Below are 21638 nucleotides of genomic sequence, written 5' to 3'. Positions count from 1 at the left end.
TATATGCCTTAATCATTCCCCCCCCCCCCCTAATCCTAGTATGCACAAGGCTCAGCAAATTGGATTTCCTCAATCTTCCTACATACCCAATATTATTACAGAGATCAGAAACTACCTTAATCAATTGCCTTTGAATCATTTCCAATATATATATATTCTCATGACCTTGAAAATTAGATGACCAAATCTGAGCCAATCATATGCAGGAAGATGAAGGCCTTACACAACAGAAACATAACCTCCTTACTTTTATATATGCAGCTCCTTCTCATACAAAACCTAAGGATGAACACTATTTCTGAAGGTTACAACCACAAATTCAGAGGAATCACCTTAGGATAATTTGTATAACTGATGATTTCAAGTAAAAAGCAGATACATATTTAAAGTTTCAAATAACACTCAAAGGGGTCATGTGATAGCACTCAACAGAACAAAAGGCATGAGGATGCACTAAGCAAATTGAGGGAACCACTTTTAGTGAAAGAATACAGTTACAAACTTGGATGTCTTGTAATGTCTCAAAGCATCTAGATGATTTCACATGGAGAAAATTATTAGAAAGCTTGAAGAAAAGCGACAAAATTACTGATATTGGCAGGGAGTTCGGAATCTCACATAGTGATGTATCCAGGCTCTAGGCAGCATTTGAAAACAATGGAATGTGTTCCAAACATTTGATAAGAGGTTGCCCTTATTCTATTACAGAGCATGAAGACAGATTTTTGGTTAAAACCTCAAAATGTAATCAACATCCTATGGCAAGTCAACTTGCAAGTCAGATCCATTCAAGCACAGATATGTGGATAACTCGAAAAACTATGGCAAGAGGCCTGTAGTGTCTGCATCCCTTTATCAGCAGCTTATCGTAGAGCATGTTTTTCAGTGGTGTTGTATCCATAAAAATTGTACAAGATACTAACGGACTAATGTACTCTTTACAGACGAGTATCATTTTAGTCTTCCTTCCAATTCTGGATGACACTTGATCTGGCATGAGAGTGGTACTGCTTATCACTGAAAGAATGTTCTTGAAAAGGATAGATACGGCAGCGCCAGGATCACTGTGCATGGAGGCATTATTATTATTATTATTATTCAGGCCTCCATGGAGTCAAAAGACTCATTGTGGGAGGTCCTTTCTAAGAAACACAAGTCTATCAAGACTCATCGAGGGAGGTCCCTCCTAGGAAACACAAAGTCTATCATACCACTTCTTAAATGCATTGACCGTTCTCACTCTCACTATTCTATCAGACAATGCATTCCATGGTTCAACCACCCTCCATGCAAAGAAACCACTCCTCACCCTCTTTCTCACAGTTTCTTTTCATAACTTCCAGGGATGGCCCCTTGTCATGACTCCTTCCCACTGTTTAGAGAAAGAACTCCCCAGTGTCAACTCTGTAACCACCTCTCAACAGTTTAAAAGTCTCAATCATATCACTTCTCCTTTTTCTATCCACCAAACTCTGCAGTCCACACTCCCTCAGCCAATCCTCAACTAACATTGCACAGTCCTGACACCATCTTTGTTATCTGCCTTTGTACCCTTTCCATGGTTAATTTATCCCCTTCAAATCCTGGGGACCAGATCTGAGAACAATAGTCTAAGTGTGGTCTGATCAGGGTCTTATACAACGGAATGATAACCCTTTTATCTCTGCAGGTCAGTGTCCTCATTATTGCAGCAATCCTCTGTGTTACCTTCACTACCTTTGCAATATGTCCCCTAAATTATACTTAATGGATGCACAACAAGTGTTAGAAAAAGGGACTATGACTAGTGAATGATAGTGCAAGGAAGTTCTTCAACATCATGTTAGATTCTTCCTTGGTGCACCCTCCATGAAGTCAGCAGGCTCATTGTGGGAGATTCATTCAATTGACAACATATTTAACATATCGAATCTTAAAATCCTTAACACGCCTTGCATTAACAATACATTCTCGTAATGTTTAAATTCACTGACAATTCTCCACATAAAAATTCTACTCCTCACATCCCTCTTCACCACACTCTTACATAACTTCCAGGGATGACCTCTGGTTTTTCATCTCTCACCATCTACTCTTTTTATAATCTCATCTGGATTAATCAGATAAAAGCCTCTCACTAACTTAAATGTCTCTATGATATCAGTTCTCTTCCTCCTATACACCAAACTCTGCAATCCACATTTTTTCAACCTCTCTCTCTCTCTCTCTCTCTCTCTATAGCCATCAGTCCAAAGTGCTGATATTGTCTTAGCCACTCGTCTCTGGACTCTCTCCAAAGTTACCACATCACATTGAAAACCCGATTTGAGCACAATAGTCCACATGTGCTCTGACCAGTGCTTTAAACAGTGGCACAACTATTTCCTTATCCCTACATGTTAGAGTACTTCTTATCATAGCACTGTGATCTGCGGCCTTTGCAACACTAGCGATATGCCCCCTAAACTTCAATCTACTGTCAACTATCATCGTCAAATCTCTAATATCACCCACATGATACTGCACTATTGATATAGTACACAGCCTTATATTTCTGCACTCCAAAATGCAACACATTGAACTTACTGATCTTAAAACTACAACCCCACTTTTTTGTCCAAGTAAAAAGTCTATTCAAATCTTCCTGAAGGAAATAAACATCAGCAGTGCAACTTAGAATTCTTCCCAACTTTGCATCATCAGAAAACAAATGAAGATCCCCCCCCAGTCAGTCCACATGATATATCATTTACAAACAGCAGGAACCCAAGAACAGAACCTGGGTGACGCCACTGTTTACCCTCCTTTTTTGTGACATTGCTTCATCATAAACAACCTGCTGATATCATTGAGAGAGGCAATCTGAAATCCATCTAACCAATATAATATCTATTCCCATCCTATGCATCTTATACATCAACTTATCATTTGGTAATCTATCAAACACTTTTGCAAAATCCAAGAATATCATATCACTGTATATGATTCTCCCTTATCTAACATGCTTGTTATATTATCATAATATGCAAGTAAATTGCTAAAACAAGACCTACCCTTTACAAATCCATGCCATCATAACCATGACCATCATAAACAATGCCAAGTCCATCAACTCAATTCTGTATTCTATTCCTAACCAATCTCTCCAACACATTGACTACAATTGCAGACTGGTTCTATAATTAGAGACTTGTGTTCTAGATCCATGCTTGTGGAGTGGTGCAATTTTGCCGGACTTTCATTAAACAACCAGGTCAAGGGCATAGCTAACTGTTCTGCACATTTCTTAAGAATATCATGATATGGCATCCTTTTCCACAGCCTTATTAACATCTAACCTAATCAACACCTGATATGCCTGTGATTCTTTCTCTTCCAATTCCCCTAATATTTGCCTCCCTTCTATATATTGCATTGCATCATTTACACCAGTATTATTATTATTATTATTACTATCCCAAGACCTCATGGAGTCAAAGACTCATCTGGGAGGTCCTTTTATCACATACACACACATAGCTCATTTTAATCATACCGTACCTAGAACACATTCAAACTCCTTGCAGACACCATACTCTCAGGCAAGGCATTCCAATCATTTACAACTTTGCACGAAAAAACCTACCCCTCACTACACTACTCACACCCTCATTAAACAGTTTCCATGGATGACCTTCCCCGATCTCCCACTAATTTCTGTAGAACTTCTCTAGCATTGATCCTATAACAACCGCTTACCAACTTGTAGGTCTCTATCATATCTCCCCTCTTCCTCCTCTCCACCAGACTCTGCAAATTACATCTTCTCAATCTTTCCTCATACTCAACATTCCACAGGTCAGAAACTACTTTAGTCAATCGCCTTTGGACCCTTTCCAACATCTCTTCATCCTTCTGAAAACCAGGTGACCAAATCTGGGCACAATAGTCCTTGTATGGCCTAATCAAAGCCTTATACAACGGAACAAGAATCACCCTACTTCTACACGTCAGTGTCCTCCGCATCATTCCCAGAAGCCTTTGTGTTGTCTTCACAATTTTGGCTATGTGTCCCCTAAATTTCAGATCCTTATCTGCTATCACCCCCAGATCTGTTATTTCTTTCATCTCCAACAATATATCCTCAACAAGCATAAATTCTGCATCCCATCTTTGTTTTCCAAATTTTAAAACCTTACATTCTGCAACATTGAACTCGCATCTCCATTTCCGTGCCCAATCACTCAATTTATTCAAGTCTTCTTGTAAGGCCACAACATCTTCACTACTCTTCATGGTTCGTCCCAACTTTGCATCATCTGCAAACAACTGAATATCTCCATCCAAATCTTCACCTATATCGTTAATATAAAAGTTAAAGATTAATGGCCCCAAAACAGATCCCTGAGGCACTCCACTAGTGACTTTCCTTTTCCTGGATATCGATCCTCCCATACACAACTTGTTGATACCTATCAGATAGCCAGTCTCCAATCCAATGCACTAAAGTAATATCCAACCCCATCTGCTCTAGTTTGACTATCAATTTATCATGAAGTACTCTATCAAAAGCCTTTGCGAAATCTAAGTATATTACTGTGTATCCTTCTCCTCTGTCCAAGGAAGCGATTACTTTATTACTAAAACATGACCTCCCTTTAGCAAATCCATGCTGTCCATCAAAGATAATACCATTGTTGTGAATCCAACTCTGGATCCTAGTTCTCGCAAGCTTCTCCAACAACTTAACCACAACACCTGACACACAGATAGGCCTATAGTTTGATGCTTGAGTTCGATCACCTCCTTTATGAAGTGGTACAATTTTGCCCTCCTTCCACTCCTTAGGGACTTGACCGAGTGCAAGACTCGTATTAAAAAAATTTGTCAAGACAGGTGTCAACTCCCTGGCACATTCCTTCTGAATACGTGGTGATATATTATCAAGTCCCACAGCCTCATTAACATCTAGTTTACTCAACTCCCCAAACACCTCTTGCTCACTTACAGTCAGTCACTCCTCCCCATCATCTACTGCTCTTAATCTCTCCATGAAGTATATTCACAAGATTGAAAGACCTTTATGAATTGCTCATTAAGTATCTCCACCACCCATTCTGCAACAGCTGTCTTTAAACCATTTTCTCATATCAATGTCATCCTTCCATAATCATTCTTTCTTTTGCTGGCTACATTCAGTAGCCAGCTTACAGTCAGTCACTCCTCCCCATCATCTACTGCTCTTAATCTATCCATGAAGTATATTCACAAGATTGAAAGACCTTTATGAATTGCTCATTAAGTATCTCCACCACCCATTCTGCAACAGCTGTCTTTAAACCATTTTCTCATATCAATGTCATCCTTCCATAATCATTCTTTCTTTTGCTGGCTACATATCGAAAGAACTCCTTAGGATTCTTTTTGGCTTCATTAGCTAATTGCTGTTCATACCTCTCTTTAGCTACCCTCACCAACCAAACATATAAAACGCCTCACAGTTAACGAAATGACTGAAGTCTAAGTTAAAGTCATGGAATGACAAAGCCGCCACCATGTTTAATCTGCCAGTTAAAGTGCTCAATATCAGGCTTAACTACTTACATATAGAGGCTGTTAACTTAAAAACAATTGCCTTAGTATCTTATAACATGAAAATATTATGTGAAGGATCACTACCAAGAGTGGTTTCAACTTACTGAGGGATCAGCAGTGGGAGCAAGAACCAAGAAGATACTAAGGTAAAAATTGATGCAGAAGTCATAAAATCACCACATGCAAGTAGAAAAAATATGCACAACACATTAAATACTCTGGGTGAGAGATACAAGGGTGGTCTGAAAAGTTCTTAGCCTAACAATGAAAAAAGAAATTTATAATTTCAAAATTATTTTTATTTTTCAACATAATCTCCCTTAAGACTAATACATTTATTCCAGCGATGCACCATTATCCCGTCCATTTAGTGGTTCTCAGTAAGATCTGCAAAATACCCCTCTACAGCTGTAATCACCTTTTGATTTGAAGAAAAATGCTGACCAGCGTGGAAGAGTTTTAGTTTTGGGAAGAGACAGAAGTCAGAGGGAGCCAAATCTGGGGAATATGGTGGACTTGCACTCGGAGAAGTTCCTAAGGAGTGGAAGGAGGGCAAGATTGTGCCACTTCATAAAGGAGGTGATCGAACTCAAGCATCAAACTATAGGCCTATCTCTGTGTTTCAGGTGTTGTAGTTAAGTTGTTGGAGAAGCTTGTGAAAACTAGGATCCAGAGTTGGATTGATAACAATGATATTATCTTTGATGGACAGCATGGATTTGCTAAAGGGAGGTCACGTTTTAGTAATCTACTTACTTATTACAATAAAGTGACTGCTTCCTTGGACAGAGAAGAGGGATACACAGTAATATACTTGGATTTCGCAAAGGCTTTTGATAGAGTCCCTCATGATAGGTTGACAGTCAAACTAGAGTAGATGGGGTTGGATATTAGATTGGTGCATTGGATTGGAGACTGGCTATCTGATAGGTATCAACAAGTTATGTATGGGGGAGCGATATCCAGGAAAAGGAAAGTCACTAGTGGAGTGCCTCAGGGGTCTGTTTTAGGTCCATTGCTGTTTATCGTATATATTAATGATACAGGTGAAGTTTTGGATGGAGATATTCAGTTGTTTGCAGATGATGCAAAGTTGGGACGAACCATGAAGTGTAGTGAAGAAGTTGTGGCCTTACAGGAAGACTTGAATAGATTGAGTGACTGCGCACGGAAATGAGGATGTGAGTTCAATGTTGCAAAATGTAAGGTTTTATAATTTGGAAAACAAAGATGGGATGCAGAATTTATGCTTGGTGAGAATATATTGTTGGAGGTAGAGAAAATAAGAGATCTGGGGATGATAGTGGATAAGGATCTAAAATTTAGGGGACACATCGCCGAAATTGTGAAGGCGACACAAAGGCTTCCGGAAATGTTGCAGAGGACACTGACAAGTAGAAGTAGGGAAATTCTTGTTCTGTTGTATAAGGCTTTGATTAGGCCACACATGGACTATTGTTCCCAGATTTGGGCACTGGGTTTTCAGAAGGATGAAGAGATGTTGGAAAGGGTCCAAAGGAGACTGACTAAGGTAGTTTCTGACCTCTGGAATGTTGAGTATGAGGAAAGATTGAGAAGATGTAATTTGCAGAGTCTGGTGGAGAGGAGGAAGAGGGGAGATATGATAGAGACCTACAAGTTGGTAAGCGGTTGTTATAGGATCAATGCTAGAGAAGTTCTACAGAAAATAGTGGGAGATCGGGGGAGGTCATCCATGGAAACTGTATAAAGAGGGTGTGAGTAGGGGAGTGAGAGGCAGGTTTTTTTTCGTGCAGACTTGTGAATGATTAGAATGCCTTGCCTGAGAGTGTGGTGTCTGCATGGAGTTTGAGTGTGTTTAAGACACGGTATGATGAGATTTATGTGTGAGAAAAGGACTTCCCAGATGAGTCTTTGACTCCATGAGGTCTTGAGGAAATAATAATAATAATAATAATATTGCATGCTTTCCAGAACTGCATGAAAGTCTGATCATTTCCTTCAGTGGCAGAAATAGCTTGTGAAAAAGTTCTCTGTAAATAATAAGCCTTAAATACTGCAAGAACTCCTTGATTCATCACTGGATCAATGAAGTAGTATTTGGAGGGAGAAACATGACCTTGATCTTGGGATGAAGATCACCGATGTAAGGTGGATCACCTGGAGCATTATTTAGAATTAATGAAATTTTAAATTCTACATTTTCTTTCATAATAGCTTTCCATTTCACTTGCAGTCATTCAAGACTTCTTATTGCTCTGATAATGAACTGAAACAGTATGCTTCTTAATGTTTTTGAAGGCTCGTGGATTCTCACTGTGCCATATCGCAAATGGTTTCAGTTTATAACCAGCCACATTACCCACTAATAGAATTGAAATACGGTCTTTAAGAGCTTTGAAACCAGGCAGGATTTGAGCTTTTTGTGGATGAATGTCCGCTCAAGTATTTTTTCCAAAACGACGAGGTCTCATCCATATTAAATATTTGCTGTGGCAAATAATTTTCATCCATAATAATTTCATCCAATTTCTCCACAAACTCCTTAGCAGCCTTCTCATCAGCACTTGTAGATTCATGCTGCTTGAATTTTATGAACCAACTGGAAGAAGCGATGAATTCATAGTCTTAATCGGGTCCAGCTTTCTTCTTGGACATGTTGAAGAGACTTAGTGCCTTAATGGAAACAGATCCTTTCACAGCCTCTACAATTTTATCCTTATTTTTCAAAATGGTTGTCACTGTAGGATGAGACCATCCAAAGTCATATGCGATCACACTGAGGCTTACCAGCTTCATGTTGCTTTATAACATGCAGCTTCGTTTCAAGATCAATTTCTGGCCTCTTTTTCTGTGATTCTTCACTAGGTTTTCTGATTGGTCACGTAGGGGCCATATTGCACAAAATATCACGAAATATTTAATGATAAATACACAAATAACTTATTTCTTAAACACAAAATCAACAGAGAAACTATTGAAGACGTGCCGATTGCTGAGGGAGGTTGCAGCTGAATGCGCTGTTGCCGTTGTGCATGATGCACTGCTACTAAATAGAAACCTTTTTACTTTTGCTTGCGTCTTGTTCAAAAGTATAGTTGAAAATGTTATTTATTCCCTTATGGGATCACAGGGTATGACTTTGAACGGACGTAACTTGAATGGACGTAAGTCGAGAGATGACTGTATTTTGGAGGAAGTACAAGAGGAATAATAGTAATAATCAGTCACATGAAGAGTATAAAGAAAGAGCCAGGAGAGTGACGCAGTTAGTAAGCAAAACAAAAGTAGAGTATGAGCAGAAAGTGGCAAATCAGGCAAAGAAAAACCCTGGAGAGTTTTATAGATATGTGGCAATTAGAAGGAAGAATGATCATGGTAAGAAATGGATAAAAGTGGCAGAATGGTAATTGCTGCAGAAGACATTGTTGAGGTATTCAGCGATCAAATTATAAATGTGTTTCATCCTGATCAATGTGGAATCATAAGGAACTTAAATGTAGAGTAAGCAGGAGGTATTTGAGGAAATAAATAAGATTGATGTCAATAAGGAGATAGGATAATGACATATCACCATGTATCTTAAAGGAATGTTCCAGGGAATTGGCAGTAGCATTGGCATGCATGTTTAATAAAAGTCTTACAACAGCATAGGTTCCAAGGGAGTGGAAAGAGGATAAAATTGTTCCACTACATAAAGGGGATGATAAGGTTGTAGTTTCAAATTATATATAGGCCAGTCTGTATATCTGGAGTTGTAGTGATGGTACTGGAGAGAGATCGGTGAGAAGCAGGACACAGAAATGAGTTGCTAACAGCAGTATTTTTTGTGGTTATCAGCATGGGTTTGTTAAGAGGAGATCATGTTTCATTAACTTAGTTATGCACTATAACAAGGTGACATATACATTGGATAGGGGAGATGCATATACAGTGGTGTACTTGCAAAGGCTTTTGATAGACTGCCACACAACAAAATCTTAAATAAATTGAAACAGATGGGAGTGGATAACAGACTTCTGAGTTGAATCAGTGACTGGATGCCGGACAGCAATTGGAAAGTTGTATATGGGGGTGTGTTATCCCAAAAGAGAAAGGTCACTAGTGGTGTGCTGCAAGGGTCAGGTTTGGGGCCATTGTTGTTCAATTTTTATGTTAATGATATTGGGATGGGTTTAATAGTGATATGCAGCTGTTTGCATATGATGCAGAGTCGAGCAGATGTTATGGCCTTACAAGAGGACTTGAATAGATTGCATAAAATGAGTAGGTAAGTGGAACTGTCAGTTCAATGTTGCAAAGTGTAAGGTTTTGAAATTTGGTAAGAAACAATGAGATGCAAAGTATGCACCTGGTGGGAAAACTTTAACCGAAGTAGAGGAGATGAGAGATCTAGGAGTAATGGTAGACAAGGACCTGAAATTCAGGGCTGCATTGCACAAGTTGTGAAGATGTCACATCAGATAATGCAATGATGTGGAGGACCCAGACATGCAGAAATAGAGGTTATGATACCATTGTATAAGGCCTTGATCAGACCTCATATAGATTATTGTGCACAGATTTGGTCACCTGGTTTTCATGGTGACAAGGATATGTTGGAAAGATCCAGAGAAGATTCACAAAGGTGGTCACTGGTCTTTGGAATGTGGAATATGAGAACAGATTAAGAGAATTTAAGTTGCAGAACCTCATGAATAGGAGGTAGATGGGGGATATAATTGAGACATACATGCTAGTCAGGGGTTGTTATTGTGTCGGCATGGAGCAGATTTTTCATAGAATGGGAGAGGGGGACTAGGACAAGAGGTCATCACTGGAAACTGTATAAGGAGGGTGTGAGAAATAGGTTAGGTTGCATGGAGAGTGTTTGGTGAGTGGAATACATTGCCTGAGTGTGTTGTGGGTGTAGACACATTGAATCAGTTTAAGGCATGGTTGGATGAGCATTGTGTGCAATAGTGTTTACTTCCCAAATGAGTCTCTGACTCCATGAGGGTCAAATGTTAATAATAATAATAATCATAATGTTTTTGCATTAGGAGATACTAAGGTAAATGATGCGAAATAAACAGCCTCTGTATACAAGTAGACTAGTTGTGAAGTTACTTCATGGGGGATATAATTGACATTATGTTTTCACTTGTGTATAGCATTAAAACAAGAATATAATAACTTTTCAATATCTTGTCAAGGAATATATATATATTCCTGGCCTACAGTAACATAGAATGGGAGAGGGGGACTAAATATCTCATCTTCACCTCTCCATTTCACATTATACTGCCACAAAACCACTGCCATTGTTTTTCCCCCCTTGCACACCCACTTTCAGCAATATTACCAACACTACTCTCCCTCCTTCATTTCTATTCTATTCAACCATGTTTCACTATTCCAACACATTTTATGTGAATGAACTCAATCAGTGTAACAATTTCATTCCCTTTATTTCTCCTATTCCTGGTATTTCTAAGTAAACACAGTGATTATAGATTCAAAACACATTTTTGGATCTATAATCAGTCATACATATTACTTTAGGTTTTAGATGGCTTTCATTGTCTGAAGTGAGAAGTGATAAGGGTCTAAAACGAGTTGGAAAAGCATTGCACTTGATCACTACATCATAAATTAAAGATATCAAGAAATTATATACTTGGTTTAATCCTTTATCCAAGTGTAAGCAAACAAAGTTTGCAACAGAAGTATTTTCAGGACTGGGGCAACTCGTATAAGGAAGCTAAGACCTCAAATCACTTGCCTTAGTATCCCATAATGCAAAGCACGTCTCCTTGCAGACATGTATAATGCTACGCATTATGGGAAGGATCACTACCCAGACTGATCTCGACCTTTATTGAGGTGAAAAAGTAAAGGGTTGCTCATCATAGGCCTAGAGTAGTTAGTATAGCGGTGCAAGAGAGCCTATAGGAGAAAAAAAGACAGATAGATAGTATGAAAGAGAGAGAAAAGGCCTCAGCTCTTTTATATCATCATATAGTTAAAGGCTATCAGTTTTCCTTTTTCACCAATCTCATATAGATGAACAACCAAAAAGCCAATTGAAACCAAAGCGCAAAGATGACTGATACCCAGGTGGTTAGCCCCCATTTGGGTTAACCGCCTTGAGTTGGCCTTCTTTGCCTGGGATTGCTCTCCAGTCATCCCTGCAATCGACTATAAGACTACATTGAATTAAGAGGATGGAACTATTTAAAAACCTCTCATAGCAAGAATAGAGAGAATTTTATCTCCCCCTTCACCAGGAAGGGGGAGATAAAATGCATAATGTGAGTGGTCTACACCATCTAGTGATATAAATTTGATATCTCCTAGAATGCGTCTTCCTAATACAAAAAACATCTGACTAAACAATAAAATTTCCACAATACAATATTATAAAGCATTTGGATGTCATATTGCTGGTTTTCAAATCCATGTTTTTTTTAACCTTCCATAAATGGTATTTTAATTCATTAATTATAAACATCAAAATTCTGTTCCCATTGCTGACAGGTGGTGGGTATTATAAAAAAAAAACCTGTTCTGTTGTAAATAGTGGCATGCTCAACACATTACATAATCTGTTCCAAATATGCAGAGCAAGAGGGGCAGCTGTAGAATGCATGTTCTACTGTTTCCAGTCAATGCCATCAAATGGAGGGCGACCATATTATTATTATTATTATTATTATTATTATTACGGGCAACTCCAGGGAGTCATTTGACTCATCGAGGGAGGCCCCAAATCATTTTCATCACAACTATTCGACATTCATACAGTATCTATCATACCTCGCCTTAAACTCATTCACTGTCACAGCATCCACCACAGACTCAGGGAGCGCATTCCACTCATTCACTACTCTAAAAGTAAAGAACCCAGCTCTAACACCTTTACTAACCACACTTTTGCCCAGTTTCCATGGATGTCCCCTAGTCCTCCCACAACCAGCCCTGTTCTCAAAAATTTCTTCTGAATTAATTTTATAGAAACCCTTCAGTAATTTGAATGTCTCAATCATATCTCCCCTCCTCCGCCTATCAACCAATTTTTGCAACCCACAAATCCTCAACCTGTTCTCATACGGTTCATTCCACAGACCTGCTATCATCTTGGTCACTCGCCTCTGGATCCTCTCCACCTCCTCCCCATCAAGAAGAAACCTAGGTGACCAAATCTGAGCACAGTAGTCGAGATGAGGTCTTATCAAGGCTCGATACAGAGGAACAATAACCTGCTTGTCTCTGCTTGTCAACGTATTCTTCAGCAACCAAGTGATTTGATGAGCTGATTTGGCCACTTTTGCAATGTGTCCCCTAAATTTCAATTCCTTATCCACCAACACTCCTAAATCTCGTGCCTCATCAATTTCCTGGAGCACGGTTCCACCAATGCAGTAAACTGCCTCCCATCTTTTCACCCCAAAATGCATAACCTTACATTTTGCCACATTAAATTGACATCCATTCTCCCTAGCCCAGACCTCCAATCTATCCAAATCATCCTGCAAAATTTTGACGTCATCTGCATTCACTATTGCCCTACCCAACTTCGCATCATCCGCAAACAAATGAACTGTTCCTCTCAGATCCTTTCCTATATCATTTATGAACAAATTAAACAGCAGTGGTCCAAGAACAGATCCTTGTGGTACACCACTAGTCACAGGCCGTCTTGTGGACTCTACTCCTGAGTAAACCACTCTCTATCATGAGAGTGGTTTACTCAGGAGGGCGACCTCTCTATCATGGAGGGCGACCATATTGCATATGGTCGCCCTCCATTTGATGGCATTGACTGGAAGGCGACCATATGCGATTCTCCAAGCAAGATCCTTCCTGTTAGGGTACCCTTAGAACTTCATCAAGTTATGAAACAAAATATTGTTGTCAGTACCCACCTATGTAATTTTGCAGCGAAAGAGATTAAAGATTTCTTCATACGGGGGTGATTATAAAGAGCTCAGGAGACAGCTTGAGGGTGTAGCATGGAATGGGGAGTTAGCTGGAAAAGAGATCAATGCAGCTTGGGCGATTTTCAAAAACTGTTTAGTAGATGCAATGTCTAAATGTATTCCAAGGGTGAGAAGGTTAAATAAGGCGGGTATGAGATGGATGAATAAAGAGATTAAGCATGCAATACAGAGAAAAAGGGCATTGTGGAGGTAGCATAAGAGAAGTGGAAATAACCAATTCCATGAGGTCTACAAAGACCAAGCAAGTAGGGTGACTTGGTTGGTGAGGGTAACTAAAGAGAGGTATGAACAGCAGTTGGCTAATGAAGCCAAAAAGAATCCTAAGGAAATCTTCAATATGTAGTCAGCAAAAGAAAGAATAATTATGGAAAGATGACACTGATTGGAGAAAATGGTATAAAGACCACTGATGCAGAATGTGTGGTAGAGATACTTAATGAGCAGTTCATAAAGATCTTTCAATCTTGTGAATATGACTTCATGGAGGGATTGAAAGCAGTTGATGATGGGAGGAGAGACTGACTGTAGGTGAGCAAGAGGTGTATGGGGAGTTGAGTAAACCAGATGTTAATAAGGCTATGAGACTTGATAATATATCACCACGTATTCCGAAAGAATGTGCCAGGGAGTTGACACCTGCCTTGCCATATTTTTTTAATATGAGTCTTGCACTCGGAGAAGTTCCTAAGGAGTGGAAGGAGGGCAAGATTGTGCCACTTCATAAAGGCGAACTCAAGCATCAAACTATAGGCCTATCTCTGTGTTTCATGTGTTGTGGTAAAGTTGCTGGAGAAGCTTGTGAGAACTAGGATCCAGAGTTGGGTTGATAACAATGGTATTATCTTTGATGGACAGCATGGATTTGCTAAAGGGAGGTCATATTTTAGTAATCTACTTACTTATTACAATAAACTGACTGCTTCCTTGTACAGAGGAAAAGGATACACAGTAATATACTTGGATTTTGCCAAGGCTTTTTGATAGAGTACCTCATGATAGGTTGACAGTCAAACTAGAGCAGATGGGATTGGATATTAGATTGGTGCATTGGATTGGAGACTGGCTATCTGATAGGTATCAACAAGTTATGTATGGGGGAGCGATATCCAGGAAAAGGAAAGTCACTAGTGGAGTGCCTCAGGGGTCTGTTTTAGGTCCATTGCTGTTTATCGTATATATTAATGATACAGGTGAAGTTTTGGATGGAGATATTCAGTTGTTTGCAGATGATGCAAAGTTGGGACGAACCATGAAGTGTAGTGAAGAAGTTGTGGCCTTACAGGAAGACTTGAATAGATTGAGTGACTGCGCACGGAAATGAGGATGTGAGTTCAATGTTGCAAAATGTAAGGTTTTATAATTTGGAAAACAAAGATGGGATGCAGAATTTATGCTTGGTGAGAATATATTGTTGGAGGTAGAGAAAATAAGAGATCTGGGGATGATAGTGGATAAGGATCTAAAATTTAGGGGACACATCGCCGAAATTGTGAAGGCGACACAAAGGCTTCTGGAAATGTTGCAGAGGACACTGACAAGTAGAAGTAGGGAAATTCTTGTTCTGTTGTATAAGGCTTTGATTAGGCCACACATGGACTATTGTTCCCAGATTTGGGCACTGGGTTTTCAGAAGGATGAAGAGATGTTGGAAAGGGTCCAAAGGTGACTGACTAAGTTAGTTTCTGACCTCTGGAATGTCGAGTATGAGGAAAGATTGAGAAGATGTAATTTGCAGAGTCTCTGGTGGACAGGAGGAAGAGGGGAGATATGATAGAGACCTACAAGTTGGTAAGGGTTGTTATAGGATCAATGCTGGAGAAGTTTACAGAGAATAGTGGGAGATCAGGGGAGAACCAAAGGTCATTTCTGGAAACTGTATAAAGAGGATGTGATTAGGGGAGTGAGAGGCAGGTTTTTTTTTTTTTTGTGTAGAGTTGTGAATGATTGGAATGCCTTGCCTGAGAATGTGGTGTCTGCAAAGAGTTTGAATGTGTTTAAAATACGGTATGATGAGCTGTGTGTGTGTGATAAAAGGACCTCCCAGAAGAGTCTTTGACTCCATGAGGTCTTGGGGTGGTAATAATAATAATAATAATAATAATGGAAAGAATGTCAATTCCAGAGCGTTTTAGCAGTCTTAGATTTAAGCACAGAGTGTTGTAGTATTCAGGAACAACTCAGCTTTTGTACCTTTATAATCATTAACTTCAAACAGGGGAAGATGAAAAGCCAAGTAGTACCGGAGAATGTCTGCACATGTGTGATTAGTTTGCAATATTTTATGGATTTTTGAAGTCCAAATCCTCCAAGCTTCATTGATAGTTGAAGAAATTCCTTTTTAACTTCTTCGTATCGGCTAGACACCAAAAAAATTGCAGAGGTTTACTATATAATTACTTTTCTTCAGCTTCTGTGATGTCTGTAATGCACAATTGAGCAGGAAAGATTATGGTTTTGAATAGTATGGCTTTAGAAGAAAAGGAGAGTGGCCTTATTTTTCAGTCTTGTAATATTTCCAAGTTCTTGGACTGGTAAAATATTCGGTAAGTGGAAAAGGGAATTCCAAGTATAATATGGGGTTAGTCCAAAAGGAATGCCTCCATGATCGCACTTTCCATAAACGTTTAATTTTGTCTTGTCTGCATTAATAATTAATTCACTGCTTTTGCTGAATTTTTCCAAAATACCAAAAATATATATATATGGAATCATTATCCTTCAAAGTTCCGACTACATCATCGGCATATGCTAATACTTCATTTTCCTTTTTAGTTGAACGAATTGTCATTCCTTGCACAGCATGTATATTGTTGACTTGTTGTAAGAAAGATCAAGAACCAATGCAAAGAGCAGTGGACTGAGAGGGCAACTTTGCTTGACTCCTTTTTGAATTTTTACCAGGTCTGACAGGAACCCATTAACTAGAAGGCAGGTAGTTGAATTGGCATAGGCTCCTTTGATAATGGATAGCAGTTTTTTACCTACACCAATTTGCTGGAGGATGTGGAATAGAAAGGGATGCAGGACATTATCGAATGATTGAGTAAGGTCTACTGAGAGCACTGCCATCAACTGCTTTTCGTGTTAACTAAGCAGATTAGATCACGTAGCAGAAATAGATTAAATTCTACTGCTCGACCTGGTACTCCATACACCTGTATGCTTTTAATTATATATTTCATTCCCACTTTGAGCCTGTTATTGATAATGCGGAAAATATCTTGCACTCAGTATTAGATAGAGAAATAGGTCACCAGCTGCTGATTGAGGTGTGATCTCTATTAGGTTTAGGAATGAGGACAGTATGGCTTGCTACCAATTCACTTGGTATGTGTCCTGATGAGAGAAAGGAATTAAATAGTGTAACTAGAATGGGAAGAATAAAATCCCAGGCCTCACGATAAAGTTCTATCCCTAGACCATCAGGCCCTGGGGATTTTCTTGTCTGGCATTCTTTATAGGCTGTAGTAACTTCAGATGCTGTAATGAGGCTGTCAAGCCCATCTCGGATAGGAACAGGAAAGCCATTAATGTTCCAATAGTTATAATTTCCAACAGCACTATTGTCTTCAAACAGATTTTTGTAGTGTTTTTGAAAGGTGTCAAGGATGTCTTTAGTGGTGGACATGTCTTCTCCATCAACACAGATTTGAGTGATAGTCCTTTCTTTGCAAAATTTTGTAAATTGTCTATTGAAGAATGCAGCTGAAGGGCTATCTGCTAAGTGCTGTTGTATTCTTATCTTAAAATTTCTTTCTTCTACTTGTTTCTGCCTTTCCAGTTCTATCTCTATGTTAATGTTTCTAATGATTTTGCTACATCTATACCATTGCGTTGGTTTGTTACAAACCAGCTTCTCTCTTTATACAGATCATTCAACTTTTTCCTTTTGAGGAAAGCCTGTTCCTTTCCCCATTCCATCATATTCTGCTTTACTGCTTGTTTGAATTTTAACCACATATCCCAATTCCAGGTAACATTATTCCAATTCAAACAGAGGGTCTGGAATTTAGTTGAAAAGATCAACGGAAAATTTGATGGAAGTCTCCATGGTTCAGAAGAGATCTCTATTTTTTTCCAAGCAGTGGAACTTAAGTATAACTGGATTATGATCTGACATGTTGATGTCAAGATGTTTTATCTGAATTATCCTATTTATAAGGGAAGAAGAGATATAAATTTGATCAATACGAGTACCAATACCTTGATTCATGTATGTGTATGTCTGGAGATTAGGATTGCAAATCCTCCATATGTCTACTAATTGAGCATTATCAAGACATGTTTTTAAGTTAAGTGCATATCCCACTTTTCCACTTCCTCCTATTTTGTCTAAAGTGGGGTTTTCAATACAATTCCAGTCTCCAACTGTTATGATGTAGTGGGCACTACATCATTTCCAATTCCTGGAAGAATTTTCGTCTAACTGTTCCATTGGATGGAGCATAAACATTTATAAACCTTATTCCATATCCACAGTATTTCCAATCTATTGTCAAGATTCTCCCTTCTGCATCCTTTTGGATATTACAGAATGATCCAAGGAGGGGGGGGGGGACAAGAATAAGAACTCTTACTCCAGCCCTGTTAAATCTTCCAAAGCTTCAATAAGAAAGAAGTGGATATCTGTTAAACTTTTTATATCTTTATATCTGCAGAAGTATGTTTCTTGGAGAAACAAAAACCTGATAGTATGGCGTAGCATAAGTTTCCATATAGTTTCTTGTTTAATTTGCCTATGAACTCCTCGAACATTTAATGGGGCAATGCAGAAAGGAGATGCTATGATTATTGAAGTGTCACTGGTAAGTCTTTAACTTCTAAATTTTGGATGAACCCGATGAGGTCTTCAGTCTGTGAAGAAACAATTGTGTAACCTGCTTCTTGTAAACTGTTTTCCAGTTTTTTACAGTTGCTTTCCATTACTTCAATTTCATGGCTATCATTTTTGATTTGGAAGCTAGTTATTTTCTTTTCATGGAGATGATAACTGTACTGAGAAAACTTTGAATCAGTAAACTTTATTATATTTTCTTTAATTGTATCTCTTGCTTTCTCTTTATTACCATGAGTTGGTAATAAAGAGATCCATAATTCAAGAATTCATAATCCATAAATTCTTCTGAGCCTGAAGAGTTTTCATTTGATGATCCACAGCATTCTCCATTTTACATTTTGCATTACTTCTTTTTCTTTTAGTTGTAGTTCTTTTTTTAAATTTTTTTTTTGTTTATCTTCAATTTTTTTATTAATTCATCTTTCCTTTTTTGATGATCTTGTCTGCATATTAAGTTCTTTCAGTTGTCTTACTTGCTTTTCTGTTCCTTCTGCAGTTTCTCTTTGTAGAACAGTTGAATGTTTTTGCATTCATTGTGTACCTGTTATTTTGTTGTTTTAGGTTCATTATTGGTAATTTCAACTGATTTTCCATCAGTATTTGACTGGAAAAGTTGCTCTTGCAGATCTGAAATTTTGGGGCTAATTTCTAACTGATTTGGTCACGCACTTTTTGTGATTTTACCAAGTGTAGTTTGCTTAAAAGCACCGTCTTTACTAGTCTGAATTGGAAGATCCAGTTCTAAAAGGACAGGTGTTAACATGGTGTTCAGAACTTTTGCATTTCTGACAGGGTTTGAGGCACTAATTAGCAATATGTCTGATCTCCATGCAGTTGAAACATTTAGATTTGGGACAATTACCACCTAAGTGATCGTATGAACCGCAATGCAAGCATTGACGTTGTACTCCGGGATAGTTTACCATAACTCGGGTTGTACCGATGTTAACAAAATTTGGTACAGGCGTCTTCATATCCATTGTGAAAGTGACATCACCAGAAAACCAATTTGGATCTTCACTTAACAAACCCTTTCACTTATTATATTACCCCATTTCACAAATGTTTGTATAAGAATTTCATTATTATTCTCTATATATTCCATTGGAAATCTTTCGATTTTTACTGTTTTTATGTGGCTCCCAACCATTACAGGAATAACTGTGCTACCTTTGAAAGTAAAGCCCTGTAATAGTTTGTCCCTTGCTTCCACATCTTTAACTACAATTAAATATTTCCCTCTGCCATAAGGGGTGAAAGAATAAATCTTGTTTGCACTGACTATCTGTTTTAAAACCTTAGTTACCCATCCGGGAATTTCAATTCCTAGAGTTCGCACCATTACAGGAATTGATACCATTATCTCAAGTGGAAAAAGACTATAACCTCTGCATTTAATTGGAATAAAAAAAACTTTCAGTCATAAAATTGAGAATAAAATAATCCCATGATACATGATTGTGTAGACAACTGGTGGTGTAGAATTTGTTGTGTCAAACAAACATTTACTACCAGCAAATGTTTGTTTGAGCTACTATAAATGGTGGCCATGATACTGCTAAAAGTAATCCCGTAATGAAGATACTGACTGCACTAAATAATCCTAATATTTATTAAAAGAAACCAGTGCTAGTAGGGATGAAACAACCACTAGCACCAGTACCAGTAAAATACATTAAAGTGAAAAACAAATGAAAGAAAATCAAAGTACTTATCTTGCCAAAAACAGAGATCTTGTCAGTGGGAGCCAGACCCAAAGGTGATACTAAGTTTGCTCGCCCTGAATGGGCATGGAGATTATGTATCGCTATAGGAGGCTAATATAGTTTTTGGTCTTCTATATTTAAATATGTCCGTTGGCTCGTATGCTGCAGCTTGTTGAACCAAATCGTTGGGATGTGTGAAAAATTTGTAAGCTAAGGATTGTAGATAAGAGAGAATATAGGGAATATTTGTGTCTCTGTGGAGTTGGCTATTTCTAACATACCACGGGGTTCAAAATCATTCTCAAGCACTTGTTCTGCACTCGCTGTATCTTAATAATGTTAGTATTAGAGGTGTGGCTCCAGGCTGGAGAGGCATAGGTGATTATAGGACGAATCGTCATCTGGTATAGCTGCAATTTGATTCTGTTGCTGAGTTTGCTATTTCTATTAATTAGCGGGTAGATCTGAGCTATGGCTTTAGATGCTTTTGCACATGCAGACTTGATATGTTAGTTGAAAGATAGCTTTTTGTCGAGAATCACACCCAGGTAATTTGTTTCTTTCTGCCAGGGAATTTTAGTATTGAATAGTAACACATCTCCTGCAGGAGACATTGGCCGTTTTGAGAAGAGAACCGCTGAGCTTTTCAGGGGGTTGACTTCCAATCTCCACTTGGAGAACCAACCCTCCAGCTTTAGAAGATTTTCTTGAAGCTTTCTGGTAACGAAGTGGGGTCTGAGAGATCTGGTTAGTATTGCCGTATCGTCCGCATACAGTGCTAAAATGGAAGTCATCGGATTGTGTGGGATGTCTGACATGTATACAGAAAACAGCAATGGAGCCAGTAGAGATCCCTGCGGCACTCCAGCAAAGATATGGCGCTGGGACGATGTAGAACCGTTAATTTTAACTTGGATTGATCTATTCTGAAGATATGAACGGATTAGATGAACCATTTTTAGTGAGATACCGGCTGAGATAAGTTTGTGCAGGAGTCCAAAATGCCAGATTTTGTCAAATGCTTTAGATAGGTCTAGGAATACCGCTCCTGTGCACTGGCGCCAGTTGTAGCTGGTGGTGATATATTCCACAATTCTGTGGATTTGCTGGGTAGTACTATGGTGTTGTCGAAATCCAAACTGTTCTTTAGGGAGGATGTTTAGGTCATTTACTGAGGTTTGGAGTTGTGAGAGGATGACCTTCTCTGCAACCTTACCCAGATTGGAGATGAGACTGATTGGACGATAATTCTGCGGTAAGTGTGGGTCTTTGCCTGGCTTATGTATAGGAATCACATCAGCCATTTTCCAGGTGGAAGGAAAATAGTGAAGTCTTAAGATTGCATTTATTATACTGGTCAGATGCACTATAGCTTTTCGAGGCAGCTTGATCACCCTATTTGAGATGCTGTCTGGTCCAGGAGCTTTATTGTTCTTAAGTTTTTTAATAATATCATATAATTCAACAGGTGATGCGGGTGCAATATGATCAGCACTGGTATCCGGGAGGTTTAGTGCATGCCTAACCTGTCTGTGGATTTTGTACAGATGATTGAAATCAATGTTGTTATAAGAAGGTTTG

General features: G+C 38.6%; 1 protein-coding gene across 5 annotated transcripts in view; it reads right to left on the bottom strand.

Moving 5' to 3' along the window:
- The window catches only part of slo (calcium-activated potassium channel slo), an 880402-nt gene that overhangs the window by 13073 nt on the left and 845691 nt on the right, over window positions 1-21638 (bottom strand). The window lies entirely within an intron of this gene.

This window comes from Typopeltis vanoorti, chromosome 14 (assembly GCF_054136105.1).
Source record: "Typopeltis vanoorti isolate ZY-2024b chromosome 14, IOZ_Tvanoo_1.0, whole genome shotgun sequence".
NCBI lineage: Eukaryota > Metazoa > Arthropoda > Arachnida > Uropygi > Thelyphonidae > Typopeltis > Typopeltis vanoorti.
This window is presented reverse-complemented; position numbering and strand designations above follow the sequence as displayed.